At 37.8% G+C, this 16,308-nt stretch overlaps 1 protein-coding gene across 1 annotated transcript in view; it reads left to right on the forward strand.

Annotated features, from left to right (window-relative positions):
- LOC150098435 (uncharacterized) overlaps positions 1 to 16,308 on the forward strand; it is a 260,713-nt gene that overhangs the window by 207,661 nt on the left and 36,744 nt on the right. The window lies entirely within an intron of this gene.

Genomic DNA, 16,308 nt, shown 5'->3' on the forward strand with positions numbered 1-16,308 from the left:
AAGTTTTATTTTTCATATTTAAATACTGATATCAGTATTATTATTTTATTTAGTGAAATTCCATCCATGAAAGCTTGTAAAACTTTCATGGATAAGATTTATAATAAAATCAAATCATCATATCATATCAATTTTTATACAATGAAACCTGTGGTGAATTCATCATTAAAAAACACACGTACTAACTGCAGTGATAAGTTTTAATACGTAAATATTTCATCCCAATTAACTTGGGACATCCTCAATTCAGTAATTCAAACAATACTAGGAATAACATACAGTTAGAGTGCATGATTACAATGGAATCTCAATATGCATGCAGTAACGTGCTATAGAAGTAAATTAAAATATAACTGAACACACAAAAAAAAAACATATATAAAGAGACTATTTTACACAATTTTGTATGACAATTTCCTATACTTTAGGAATAGTAAGAACATTGTTGTGGTTTAAATTTGGTCTGTGTAGTAGGGCTTCAGCACTTTCTTTATATAAACGTTCATGTTTATATAAAGATCTATGTAAAAGTTTAGACTTTTCCCAATGGATCCTATGGTTTGGGTTTTCAACTCCGTGTTGAGAGAGACCAGATTTCTGTGGTTTGAAAAGATGAATGTGGTCTTGATGTTCTGAGATGCGTTTCTGAACAGATCTACCTGTCTGTCCAAAGTAAGACTGCAGAAGCATGGGATCTCATAAACACTAGGTAACATCAGAGGTGAGAGTTTGTCCTTAGGAGAAGGTAACAAGTTATAGATCTGGTTGATGGGTTTGTAAGTAGTGGCAAAATTATATTTCTTCATAATTTTTGAAAGACGTTTGGTGATGCCTTTGACATAAGGTATGGGAATCCTATGGGCTTTTTCTTGTCTAGGTTGATGTGTGGGGAAGTGACTGATGATTTTTTGAGTTGGATGATAAGTGGAAGAATTGTGAACGTAGCGACCTGGAAATGTAGGCTTGCAATAGACAGACATCGTGATGGAACCGTCTTCAGAAAAGAAAAAAAAATTTCACTTTTGAAGCCAAACCAAAAATTTGGCTATGATATGTTGACAACGTTTTTGCAGTCTGGGATCATCCCAAACATGAATTACACCTGTTTCTAGATAAAATAAACCTTCTTCACCCTCGCATCAACTTTACACTAGAAAAAGAATCTCCACAGGGTATCCTTTCTGGATTTACACATTCAAAGAAAAGAAGATGGTTCCATCGCAACGTCTGTCTATCGCAAGCCTACATTTTCTGGTCACTTGATTTAAATTTAAATCGCTAAATTTAAGATTATATCCATTTAGTATGGCTGTATTTTTGATTATTTCTAGTTCTTGGTTTAGAGATTCTTCAGAGGAGCAGAATTTGTGTACTCTGTTAACTAGTGATTTAATGATGCCAAATTTCTGAGATGGATGATGAGCAGAAGAATTATGAATATAGCTACCTGAAAATGTAGGGCTTGCGATAGACAGATGTTGCGATGGAACCGTCTTCTTTTCTTTGAATGTGTAAATCCAGAAAGGATACCCTGTGGAGATTCTTTTTCTAGTGTAAAGTTGATACAAGGGTGAAGAAGGTTTATTTTATCTAGAAACAGGTGTAATTCATGTAATTCATAGGCTAATAATTAGATTATATATGGAAATTCTACTCTAGGAACCAAACTTGGAAATTTTTAAAGCCACTTCAGGTCTCCAGTAATCAAGATACAATGGCAGTGAAATTCATCTACCTCTTAAATATATTAACAAACATTCATTTACATAGTTGGATTCAAACCCACTGCTTTTATGGAGTAGATAGGCTAACCAGGCTAGGGAAAAAAAAAAAAAAATTCATAGCAGAATGTGGTTGACACTTTCAAATTTCATTAGCAATTGAATTGAAACAATTTCAAATTTCATTAGCAAGAAATGATTGTTGTGGCAGGTACGAATGATTTGAAAGGAGATAAAATGGAAATGATAGAAGACCTGAATGAATTGTTTGAGGTAGCAAAAGAAAAGAGTGAGAGAGTTAGAATGATTAGTCTTTTGCCACGGTATGACAGTGAAATGTTTAAAAGGAGGGCTATAATTGCAAATGACTTTATGCGTGGGTTATGTATGACGAGTGGTGTGGAATTTGTGGATGTGTGGAGTGAGTTTGATGGGCGAAAGGATCTATACAAGATGGATGGCTTGCATTTGAATGGTTATGGTGTAAGAAGACTTGAGAAAGTGTTGCTGAATGTTGTGGATGTGCAAATTCAGGGAAACTAGATTTGTTAGGGGGGGGGAGTAGAGATACAGTCCTTATGGAGGCAGTTGAATGTAAGAATGAATATAATATGCCAGAGCAAATAAGGACAACAAATCTGAGTGGGATAGTTAATATAAGGCATCAAGGTAGGATTGGGGCTAATGGGGGTCTTAAATTCATGTACACTAATACTAGGAGTATTAGGAACAAGAAGGAAGAGTTTTTGGCCATGGTTGGCACTTCCAGACCACAGGTTATAGGTATTAGTGAAACATGGCTGACTGTAGATGATATAACTAGTGGGATTGAATGTGATGGGTATAGTGTGTTCAGGAATGACAGAGAGAATAAAATGGGGGGAGGAGTATTGCTGATGATAGCTGATGAGCTCCAGCCAAGGAGAATAGAAGTTGAATTGCAGGATAGAGAAAAGAGCACATTTGAGGCCATTTGGTGTGAGATTATGGCTAGCAGAACTAAATATACAATTGGGTGCTGCTATAGACCAGGAGATGGAAAAGATGGTGGTGACAGTATGCACAAGCAAATAGAAGAAATGGGTGGAAGGAGGGTGATTATTATGGGAGATTTCAACTATGGTCGCATTGATTGGAGTGAGGAGAGGACACACGGGAGGAAGGAACTGGATTTTATGCGGTTATTAAGGGATAACTATCTGCGACAGCATGTAATGGAAAATACTAGGGGTCAGAGAGTGCTTGACCTAGTAATTACATCTGAGGATTTGGCTGTAACAAATATGACCACATTGCCACCAATTGGTGAGAGTGATCATAGGGTCTTAACTTGGGAGGTGGCTAAAGGTGTAGAATTTTCAATTAAGACAGGGTACATGTGGAATTATCGGGCTGTAAAGTATGACAAGCTTAGGAGTTTGATTGGTTCAGTGCCATGGCATGTACAACTGCAAGGACTAGAAGTTGATAGTGCATGGGAGGTAGTTAAGAAGTGCTTGCATGAAGAAATGGCTGACTGTATACCTAGTGTCCGAATAATAAATCAAGTAGGGGTTAAATGGATGAATAACACCATTAAGCTTGAGTTGCAAAAAAAGAAACAACTATGGAGGGAATTTAAGGAGAAGGGTGACCGGCAGGCACATGAACGGTATAAAGCGCAGGCCAGAAGGGTGACGAGTGTGGTAAGAAAAGCAAAAAAGGATTACGAAAGAACATTGGCCATGCAGGCTAAAGAGAATCCTAAACAGTTTTTTAGATATGTAGCAAGTAAAAGGAAAAATGTACATGGCAGATTGATTTTAAAGAATGCCGATGGAAGGGAGGTAACTGAATCAGTTGAGATAGTTGAGTTACTGAGTGAGCACTTTGCAAAAGTATATCATCCAGGTGGTGACATTGCAGAAACGAATAAACCAGTAGATTATACGGGAATTGTGGTTAATGAAGTGGAGGTGAGTAGTCTATTGCATAACCTCAATGTCAATACATCTGTGGGATTGGATGGTATACCAGCTCGTGTTGTACGAGAAGCAGCTAAAGAATTGTCAGTACCCTTGACCATTTTGTTTAATTTGAGTCTCGGGTCTGGGTTAGTCCCGAGCGGGTGGAAAGAGGGGAAAATAGTTCCACTGCATAAAGGTGGTTCCAAGACTGCTGTTGTAAATTACCGACCGATTAGCATATCAGGAATCATTGTCAAGGTCTTAGAGAAAATAGTCAAGAGGAAAATACAAGATTGGATAGAAGAAAATGGGATACTGTATCGGGGACAGCATGGTTTTGTGAAGGGTAGGTCATGCCTCAGTAACTTGCTCATGTATTATAACACAGTGATGGCTGAACTGGATAAGGGTAATGGGTTTACGGTGATTCTACTGGACCTTGCCAAGGCCTTTGACAGGATTCCACATGGAATTCTAATCAGTAAATTGCAGCATATGGGAATGGACATAGGGTTGGTGAGATGGATAGGAGGGTGGTTGACGGAGAGATATCAGAGAGTGGTTTACTCGGGAGTAGAGTCCACAAGACGGCCTGTGACTAGTGGTGTGCCACAAGGATCTGTTCTTGGACCACTGCTGTTTAATTTGTTCATAAATGATATAGGAAATAATCTGAGAGGAACAGTTCATTTGTTTGCGGATGATGCGAAGTTGGGTAGGGCAATAGTGAATGCAGATGACGTCAAAATTTTGCAGGATGATTTGGATAGATTGGAGGTCTGGGCTAAGGAGAATGGATGTCAGTTTAATGTGGCAAAATGTAAGGTTATGCATTTTGGGGTGAAAAGATTGGCGGCAGTTTACTGCATTGGTGGAACCCTGCTCCAGGAAATTGATGAGGCACGAGATTTAGGAGTGTTGGTAGATAAGGAATTGAAATTTAGGGGACACATTGCAAAAGTGACCAAAACAGCTCATCAAATCACTTGGTTTCTGAAGAATACGTTGACAAGCAGAGACAAGCAGGTTATTGTTCCTCTCTATCGAGCCTTGATAAGACCCCATCTAGACTACTGTGCTCAGATTTGGTCACCTAGGTTTCTTCTTGATGGGGAGGAGGTGGAGAGGATCCAGAGGCGAGTGACCAAGATGATAGCAGGTCTGTGGAATGAACCGTATGAGAACAGGTTGAGGATTTGTGGGTTGCAAAAATTGGTTGATAGGCGGAGGAGGGGAGATATGATTGAGACATTCAAATTACTGAAGGGTTTCTATAAAATTAATTCAGAAGATATTTTTGAGAACAGGGCTGGTTGTGGGAGGACTAGGGGACATCCATGGAAACTGGGCAAAAGTGTGGTTAGTAAAGGTGTTAGAGCTGGGTTCTTTACTTTTAGAGTAGTGAATGAGTGGAATGCGCTCCCTGAATCTGTGGTGGATGCTGTGACAGTGAATGAGTTTAAGGCGAGGTATGATAGATACTGTATGAATGTCGAATAGTTGTGATGAATATGATTTGGGGCCTCCCTTGATGAGTCTAATGACTCCCTGGAGTTGCCCGTAATAATAGTAATAATAATAGTAATAATTCTGCTTACTACAACAAAAGATAATATAAAATTTCCATAATAGATGTCATTTGAGATGGGAAACTCGTGATTTTTGACCCATTGTATCATTTAGTATAGATTTCCGACCCATCTCGTGGCATTCCTTATTTGCCATGACTCTGTAATAACACCAGTGTGCTGATGTAACCAAGTAGAAATTCATAGTTTCATGTGTTTAACTTGCCTGAATGCTCCCCTCCATGTGGTGGAAAGGATTCACCCCCCCCCCACCTCAGTAGTTGTGGTGGTGCTGGCCATTTCATTCTACCTCTTTTTGTGCACTTTTCTTTCTGTATTGTTCATCCTGCTTCTCAGTATTTTTTTTTTTTTACTTTATTTATCAGACAACTCTAGCGTGGTGCAGATCCTGCTGCGTGGTAAAAACCACCAGTAAGGGGCGGGGATCCTGACAGTGTGCCCACAGTGCTTTTGTCCCTGCTAAATAAAGAAACATGGTCCTGAATGATCCAAAAAGATCCATTGGCTACTGGGCTTGCACAAAGGTCACTGGTGTCACAGTATGTCTTCTTCCCCACAGTCTGGGGAAGAAGACATACTGTCCAGGGCTTGCTATGATGTCAGTATGGAATATAGAGTCTGAGCTAGTCCTAGCAGTCCACTTCCAAGTATTGGTGAATAGGGAATACTGCACTCACTCCCCAAACTCAAACTTATCCTCAAGTTTATAAGGGATCCTCAGCAATCCCAGCTCAGTTTAGAAGTCATTGCCTTGTCAACTGAAAAAGAGAGAAACAGAAAACAGCAGAGGCTTATAGAAACATACACCATTATTTCTAATAATCCATTCCACTTTTGAATGTCCAATCAGTGGAAAATGTACTCTTTTTTTTTTTATTTAGAAGGGTTTCCCATGATTTCCCAGATCAGTTAAAGAAAAAAAAAAAAAAAAAACCAAGCATTCAAAGCAGCTCTGTGTAGCATCATTTTGGGAATGCCAAATATGGCACCCCCCCCTCATAAAACCTTATCTTTTCAAGATAATATCAAATTGGGAATCCAGAAGGTAGAGATTTGCTCAAAACTAAAGGATCAAGTGGTGACAGCCATAAGACTGATTCTGATATGTATAAACAGTAATCTTATACTAACATCCTTGCATCTAATGCCCTTAACCTACAACATCAGCAAAAGCAGGTTATCTATGAGGGTGGTCTGAAAACTTCTCGGCCTAACAATGAAAAAATGAATTTATAATTTCAAAATTATTTTTATTTTTCAACATAATCTCCCTTAAGACTAATACATTTATTCCAGCAATGCTCCATCGCCATTATCTCATCCCTGTAGTGGTTTTCAGTAAGATCTGCAAAATACCCCTCTACAGCTGCAATCACCTCTTAATTCGAAAAAAAAAACACTGACCAGCGAGGAAGAGTTTTAGTTTTGGGAAGAGACAGAAGTCAGAGGAAGCCAAATCTGGGGAATAGGGTGGATGTTCCAACAATTCATATTGCAGATCCCTTAATTTTCCAATTGCCAAAAAACAACATCTTTGTGGGCAGGTGCATTGTCCTGATTTTTTTCTTCTGCAAACTAGGTCTTTTCTCACAAATTTTTTTGTAAAGTCTGGTTAAAAGATCGGAATAATATTCCCCAGTTATTGTTTTATCCTTTTCAAGATAATTAATAAACAAAATGCCTTTAGCATCCCAAAACACTGATGCCATGACCTTTCCTGCTGATGGAACTGACTTTGTTTTCTTTGTTGCTGAACAACTGGCTTCTGTCCACTGTCTTTGAACTGGTGTTTGGGCTCTGGTGAGTAATGGCGAATCCAAGTCTCATCTCTTCTAATAAATTGACACACAAAATCAGTTTTATTCTTGTTAAAATGCTCCAAGCATGCACTGTTTAGAGATTTTCACGAGTGTGTTTTTGATCTGCTGTGAACAAACATGTCACCCATCCTGCGCAAAGGTTTTTTCATTTGCAATTCTTCATGCAAAATATATCCTACACGTTCTTTTGAAATGCTTATAGTCTCAGCAATTTCACGCACTTTGACTCGCCAGTCATCCAATACCATATGATGTACTTGATCAATGATTTCTGGTGTTGTTACACTTTTTGGATGTCTTTCACGTGGATCATCTTCAAGGCTGGTACGACAATGTTTAAACTCGGCAGCCCATTTCTTGATAAAATGCAGCCCAACTACTTGATAGAATGTCTTGCAATTTCACATAGATGCTTATGAAACTTAGACAACTTAGAAAAAAAAAAATCTTGCCAATAGTGTTGTCATCTATGGTCGAGGCCAAGAACTTTTCAGAACACCCTTGTATACTGCCCTGTCATAAACAGCCTTTTATGCTTCTATCATCTATGACCAACATGGCAATAAAGAGCATGAAGAAAAGATGTGCCAGTTATTGGAAGTTTTTCCACTTGGTTATACTGTAAATTAAAGATACAAATTATATACTAGGTTTAATCCTTTTATCCAAGTGTAAGCAAACAAAGCTTGCACCTGAAGTATTTTCAGGACTGGGACAACTCATATATAGAAGCTGATGACTTCACATCCAGAGTGATTTAATAATACGGTGTGACACCTTTTGGCTACTCATATAAGAAATTATGACTTCGACATTACTTCAACCTTAGTATCACCTCTGGGTCTGGCTCCCACTGATGAGATCTCAATAAAGGTTGAAACCAGTCTGGGTAGTGACCTTTCCCATAATGCATAGCATTATACATACCTGTAAGGATATGTGCTTTGCTTTATGGGATACTAAGGCAAGTGATGTGCTGCTTCTATATATGAGTTTCCCCAGTCCTGAAAATACTTCAGGCACAAACATTGTTTGCTTACACTTGGATAAAGGATTAAACCAATTATATAATTTCTTGGTATCTTTAATGTTGCCAGTTATGATGGAGAAGAAAATCCAGCTTGATCCAGCACATATCAAAGGATGGAAAATGAAGGAAGGATGAAATAGCAGTGCTCAAGATCAAACAGAGCAGAATATTCAATAACTGGAATCAAAGAGGAATATATTACTACAACTTCTAGTGAAAAAAATCCTCCTTTGCCAAGAACAAAAGTACCTAAAGGGACATCAACTCATTTGACTGTCCTGCCTTCACACTGTTCTATTATTCTGGAAAGATACAATATAGTCTGCTTCTAACTAGAACAGATCAAGGAAAATAATGAATATGGCTTTACTCCAGAAAAAAAAAAAACACCAGAATGATACCATTACATGAGAATCCTTTAGTAAAAAAAAGAAATAATGTCATGAACAGCAGCACTACCACTCTATATGCAAAACTTCCAGAAACAGCAATAGAAAAATGGTAGAGCCATTTTAGAATAAAATACATGTAACAGGAATTAAAAACGCAAAATATTGGGAAATTCTAATTTCCCAATTTTTTGCTTTTGCATATTTTGCATTTTTTTCATACAACCTTTCAATTTCATTATCCAGGTAATCTGAGGTAGGAGCATATATTTGTAGTAGGCATAAATGGATTGGCTTTGTTTTCAGCTTAATGATAATAATTGCCTGAGCTGGGTGAAAAGCCTTTTAAAAATTTTGAAATGCAATTGTCCATTAATATTCCTGTTCTATTTTCATGTTTGCTTCTACCTGAGTAAACTAAAGTGTAGGTTCCTGTCTTTATCTTTCCAGATCTGTCTAACCTCACTCATTTCAAGAATGTTGATGTTCATCTCTTCCATTTCTTGTTTAATATTGTGTAGGTTGCTTTTTTGAAATATACTTCTTATATTTTGCATATTGCTGTACATAATCTAGTTTTCCTCATTTTCAAATTTACAAAATTGGATGTTGAAGGCTTCGAAGGGTTTTCTCCAATTTGGTCATATTCATGGCTTTTACTTATGGAGATAATGCTAACCTCCTCTGTGTAGTTTCAAATAGATACAGTCACAGGGGCACTTAACTCGATGTGCATCTTGCTTTTCATATGTACTACCATGATGGTCTGTAAAAAATGTGTCGTGGCTTTTCAAGTCCTTCCATGGAGGATTCGCATATGTATATGTGACTGACATTTTTGTCTCTTATAGCTCTCCTTGCTACATTCCCTTTTTTATAGTCTTGTTCTTCTAAAGAACTTTTGTGCCACCTCCACTCTTTGACAATCTAGATTTAGCTCTTTTTAGGGTTCCTTATGGGTCTTCATAAGGAACTACTGTAGTGGCTTTGGGCTCAGGGGAACTACAGATGTTTACTGGAGAGAATTTAATAAAATTTCAGTTTACAATGTGCATTTAAAATTTAGATATCTGTAGAAGTTTTCCACATTTTCTCAGTGGTGGTCATCTGTGTAGTTAAAGCTGTTGCTCAAATATATAATGGTATCGGCATTGCATATGAAAACTACAATTTACAACCATCAATAAACATATAAACCATTAACAGTAATTCTCATATATAAAAACAGGAATCAAACCAAAAAGATAAATTAACTTTAATCTTGAATATAGTTTTTCATTGTGATTTTGTTTATTTATTACTAAAACAGCAGTGAGTCATACACCTAAGATTCCTTAATTATCAACATTTCTTAAGTACAGGTGGTCCCCGTGTTACGGACAACCATACTTACGAACGGGCTCCCAAGACCCTCCCCCCATAAGGATAATTAATAATTTGGGAACTACAATAGTTTCTTTCGTGCATGTAAACAAACCTGCACTTTGCCACATTATTAAAGCAGCAGCAGCTCTTCCCATTATTTGGAAGTCAAATTTAAGGGCCTGGGTCACATTTGCCATATTTGAAGATTGGTTCTTGAACTGTTTTATTCCTACTGTGGAACCTTATTGTTCATAAAAGAAAATTCCGTTTAAAATTCTGCTTGTGCTGAACAATGCTCCTGGACATCCACCATCTTTAGATGACCTTCACCCTAATGTAAAGGTCATATTTTTACCACCCAGCACTACATTGTTACTACAGCCAACGGACCAGGGCCTCATTTCTGCATTTAAGGCTTATTACTTACGGTGTACATTCCAGCAAGCAGTCAGGGCTATGGAAGATGATGTGATGGCCTTGAAAGAGTTTGAAAGAAATAAAACGTCCATGATGCCATCAAAAACATTGCTGATTCTTATGAGGAAGTGAGGCGGTCAACAATTAAAGGGGTGTGGAATAATGCCAATGTCTTCTGTGGCTTCATAGAAGACATCACCAAAAGTCAGAAAAGCTGTGGTGGAAGTTTATGTCAAAAAAATTAGCTGAAGCCTTTCGTCTCATTGCTAAACTTGAGGAGCAAGATTCTAACATTCAACGGTTTACAAAGGTTTACTGTGCAGTTAGTGAGAACATCAGCTGCTACAAGGTCATTTATGATGAAAGAAAGAAAAAGGCTGTGCAAACAACCCCAGATACCTTTTTCAAGAAACTGACTTCAGTGGTAAGCTCTCCCTCCTCCAAAAACAAAATCAAATCTTGATTCTACAGCACCAGGTCCATCCTCTCTAGTATCATCTCCATCATCTTCTTCCAATTAATGTTAGCCTATATTCTTGCCTCAGAAATGCCCCTTCCAGTAAGCAAGACATTGATGCAACTTTTAATTTTTTTTTTTTTTTTGAAATTTCTTCTATCAAAACTTTTTGTAAGAGTTCGTTTTTATGTTCTGTTTGTTTGAATTAACCACACTACCGGCCAGGACGTATATATATGTCCACATTTCCAGGGATGTGAAGTGCATATTAAAATTGTAATACCATTGATATTACATTGAAATTTATGATGGATACGAAGCTTTTGAGAGTGCGTATTTGATCTTTAATGGCCGGTAAGGTGGTTAAAAGAAAGAGCACAATAGTTTCTGTAACTTATTATTACAGTACAGGGATATTATTATTATTATTATTATAACAGCAAACTTAGAACACACATTACAGACTCCTCTTACATTCCATTGACACAATCCTGTGCAAAGCCAAACTAGAAAAATTGCCAAAATATTGGAAGAATGAAATCTTAGGCATATGAGCTTATAGTTAGTTTATATATATAAACTTATATATATTTAAATTCATAATAAAGATTATTATTATTACCCAAGACCCGATGGAGTCAAAGACTCATCTGAGAGGTCCTTTTATCATACACACAGCTCATCATACCATGCTTTAAACACACTCAAATTCTCTGCAGACACCACACTCTCCTGCAAGGCATTCCAATCATTCACAACTCTGCATGAAAAAAACCCTGCGTTTCACTTCCCTGCTCACACCCTCTTTATACAGTTTCCAGGTTTCCTCTGGTTCTCCCTTGATCTCCCACTATTTTCTGTAGAACCTCTCCAGCATTGATCCTATAACAACCCCTTACTAACTTGTACGTCTCTATCATATCTCATCCTCTTACCAGTGGTAAACTATGGAAATTTAACAAAGGACTCGCATCATCGAGCCAAAAAAAAAAAAAAAAAAAGCCTAACTTAGCTCTTATAATACTTATATTGTGACTTTGTAAAGATTCTGACAGATATGATAATTCCTGTAGGATATCAATCATTAATGCTAGATCTTTTAAAAATTCCAAATTGAGAAGTCGGTTTAAAAAGCCTTTATATTTATCGTTCGATGCAAAATGCTTGCATATATCTGTGGGATTGGATGGTATACCAGCTCATGTCGTACGTGAAGCGGCTAAAGAATTGTCAGTGCCCTTGACCATTTTGTTTAATTTGAGCTTCGGGTCTGGGTCAGTCCAGGGGGGAGGAACAGTTCTGCTGCATAAAAAGGTGGTTCCAAGGCGCTGCTGTTGAAAATTACTGGATCAGCATAACAAGAATCGTTATCAAGGTCTTGGAGAAAATAGTCAAGATTGGATAGATGAAAATGAGATACTCTATCGGGGACAGCATGGTTTTGTGAATGGTAGGTCATGCCTCAGTAACTTGCTCACGTATTATAACACAGTGATGGCTGAACTGGATATGGGTAATGGGTTTACAGTGATTCTACTGGACCTTGCTAAGGCCTTTGACAGGATACCACATGGAATTCTAATCAGTAAAATGCAGCATATGGGGATGGATATAGGATTGGTGAGATGGATAGGAGGGTGGTTGATGGAGAGAGATCAGAGAGTGGTTTATTCAGGAGTAGAGTCCACAAGACGGCCTGTGACTAGTGGTGTGCCACAAGGATCTGTTCTTGGACCACTGCTGTTTAATTTGTTCATTAATGATATAGGAAAGGATCTGAGAAGAACAGTTCATTTGTTTGTGGATGATGCAAAGTCGGCTAGGGCAATAGTGAATGCAGATGATGTCAAAATTTTGCAGGATGATTTGGATAGATTGGAGGTCTGGGCTAAGGAGAATGGATGTCAGTTTAATGTGGCAAAATGTAAGGTTATGCATTTTGGGGTGAAAAGATTGGCGGCAGTTTACTGCATTGGTGGAACCCTGCTCCAGGAAATTGATGAGGCACGAGATTTAGGAGTGTTGGTAGATAAGGAATTGAAATTTAGGGGACACATTGCAAAAGTGACCAAAACAGCTCATCAAATCACTTGGTTGCTGAAGAATACGTTGACAAGCAGAGACAAGCAGGTTATTGTTCCTCTGTATCGAGCCTTGATAAGACCCCCATCTCGACTACTGTGCCCAGATTTGGTCACCTAGGTTTCTTCTTGATGGGGAGGAGGTTGAGAGGATCCAGAGGCGAGTGACCAAGATGATAGTAGGTCTGTGGAATGAACCTTATGAGAAGAGGTTGAGCATTTGTGGGTTGCAAAAATTGATTGATAGGCGGAGGAGGGGAGATATGATTGAGACATTCATATTACTGAAGGGTTTCTATAAAATTAATTCAGAAGATATTTTTGAGAACAGGGCTGGTTGTGGGAGGACTAGGGGACATCCATGGAAGCTGCGCAAGAGTGTGGTTAGTAAGGGTGTTAGAGCTGGGTTCTTTACTTTTAGAGTTGGTGAATGAGTGGAATGGACTGCCAGAGTCTGTGGTGGGTGCTGTGACAGTGAATGAGTTTAAGGTGAGGTATGATAGATACTGTATGAATGTCGAATAGTTGTGATGAACATGATTTGGGGCCTCTCTCGATTAGTCTAAGGACTTCCTGGAGTTGCCCGTAATAATAATAATAATAATAATAAAGCTGTATAATTTCTCCACAAAGCAAGAGCCGTTCATAAACTGCAAGCTTCCCATCATGGTCCAAACACACAGCCAATCTTTAAAATTTTGATAACAAGTCTTTTGCAATCGTATTTAATTCTCATTGATTTTTTGGTGATTGATGATAAAAAGCATATAATTTATCCATAAATATTTCAAAATGATTTATTTCTTTAATGTTTATTATCGAATCGTCTAATGCTAAGTGTAAACGATGAGCGCAATGCCAAATCACAAAGTTGGGAAATTTTTATAGAAGTTTGATTGCAACACCTGATTTGTTTCCTAACATTACACTAGCTCTATCAGAACAAAATGCAATGAAATGATTTTTTATATAGTTATCAGAAAATCCATATAAATTTAAAGTAGCAATTATAGTAGCATGTACATTCCGTATACATACCGTATACATTCTACGGTGGTATTTTCTAGTTCCAGAAGATTATTAAACAAGAGGCTCACAAATTTGCTCTTATCAACATTCCAGAGGTTAGAACTACCTTAGTCGGTTGCCTCTGGACCCTTTCTAGCATCTCTTCGTCCTTATGAAAACCAGGTGACCAAATCTGGGCACAATAGTCCATGTGTGGCCTAATCAAAGCCTTATACAATGAAACAAGAATCTCCCTACTTCTACACGTCAGTGTCCTGCGCATCATTCCCAGAAGCCTTTGTGTTGTCTTCACAATTTTGGCGATGTGTCCCCCAAATTTCAGATCCTTATCTGCTATCACCCCCAGATCTCTTATTTCCTCCACTTCCAACAATATATCCTCACCAAGCATAAATTCTGCATCCCATCTTTGTTTTCTAAATTTTAAAACCTTACATTTTGCAAAATTGAACTCGCATCCCCATTCCCGTGCCCAATCACTCAATTTATTCAAGTCTTCTTGTAAGACCACAACATCTTCTCTACTCTTCCCTCTTCCTTTCCTTTGTCATTTAGTCCAGGGATTAGAAACTGGCATTTCAAGCACAATAAAACTTGGCTTTGATTTTGCCGCTAGAGTAAAGCGAGGAATAGGATGAAGAAAATTAATCTGTTTTAAATTATATGTTGATTATATTTCATAAATAAATATAAATCTTGCTTCATTTTTAATAATATTTGGTGTTATATCATCTAAAATTGTAAAAGAAGAAAAAAATGTAAAGCAGTATGTTTCATGTTTTATATATATATTAAACCTTATATATAAAATATGTAAACATGATATTGTTAAAACTTTGTGTCCTGTGAAATGAGCATGTTTTATATAAAATTGAATCTTTATGTTTATATAGGCTTAAATGCAAGAATTGTATGTGATTCTCAGAGTAAAAGTATATTTACAACTAGAAGCTGCATATATACTACCTAATCTAGCCATAAAACTGTTACAACTTGAACAGCACATAAACTTTTAATCTATCGGTAAATCATTTACATCTTTCATCACATACAAATCACATGTGTAACGTGCAATCAGCACTCAATGTTTGAAATGTCCCCCTTTTGCTTTCATGCATGCCCAAAATCTGTGAGGTCACATATCGATGGCAGCATGCATAGCATCTAATGGAAATGCTGTCACTGCTCACTCCAAATCCACCTTCAGGCTGGTGATGCTGGGGTATCCTTCTTGCAGGCTATTTTCTCAAGCTCAGCTCTGATCCCAATTTGAAGTCTGACAGATTCAGATCAGGTGCATGTTCATGAACCATCTAGAAGTCCTGATCCCAATTTGAAGTCTGACAGATTCAGATCAAGACTTCCACATGGCCAATCAGATAGTCTTATATGGTCAGGTACATTTGCCTCCAACTACAGTTGTGTGGTCCTCACCTTGTGTATAGTGATTGAGTCCTGTTGGCAGGTTCACTGCTTACCATGAAACAAGTTGTTCAGGGGCTGTACCAAAGGTTCCATACACTTTGGTGGAGATTTTGATCCTTTTCTTGCAAAAATACAACTTAGATATCCCTGATATATGTCACAACCCACAAACCATCACTGATGCAGGGTGATGAGTTCTTTGAACCCTGGGTGCTATGGCAAGTGCCATGCGACCATCTGGGGTATATACCTTATCATTTTAGCAGTTAAATGACTCACTCTTCAATGGTGGAAATCTTCTCATCTGTGAAGAGGATTATCTCTGTGTCTGTTGTTCATGTACCACTGGAGAAGTGCCTTTGATTTTATCACCCTCTGCCACATAAATTGTGGTGTTAGGAAATTTCCAGTAGAACAACAATAGGCTCTCACCCCCAGGTGAGAGCCTATTGTTGTTCATCTCTCACAACATCAGTTTCTGCCTTCTCACAGAATTAGCATGCATTCACAGCCCTCACAAGCTGCTGCATTGTAATGTAGCATAGTCAATCTGTTCTTTGACAGTCAGATGCATCTTCTGTATCATTATAATGGTTAATAGTCCAATACACAAATATCCTGTTGAAAGTTTTTTCACTTATCCTATACTATAGTTATACTATAAATTAAAGATGCAAGAAATTACATTCTTGGTTTCATCCTTATCGAAGTGTAAGCGAACAAAGTTTGCACATGAATTCACTTCACAACTGGGCTACTTGTATATAGAGGCTAATGACTTCACATTTCTTCTTCTTAATCCTCTTCACTCCAATTGGGAGCATAGGTCTTCCACCACCATTTTCGACTGGACTCTGTTTTTTGCTTCTGCTTTTATTTGGTTCCAGTTTTTATTAATATTTGTTATTTCTTTCAGTATTGTTCTTTTCCATCCCAGTCTAAGCTTGTCTTTTGGTAAGGTGTCTGTCATTTTCTTCCATACCTCTGCTTCCCCAAAAGGGCTTTCATAGAGGTGCCTCTTGTTCGTGGCAGCTCGTGT

This window comes from Typopeltis vanoorti, chromosome 15, assembly GCF_054136105.1.
Source record: "Typopeltis vanoorti isolate ZY-2024b chromosome 15, IOZ_Tvanoo_1.0, whole genome shotgun sequence".
NCBI classification, from domain to species: domain Eukaryota; kingdom Metazoa; phylum Arthropoda; class Arachnida; order Uropygi; family Thelyphonidae; genus Typopeltis; species Typopeltis vanoorti.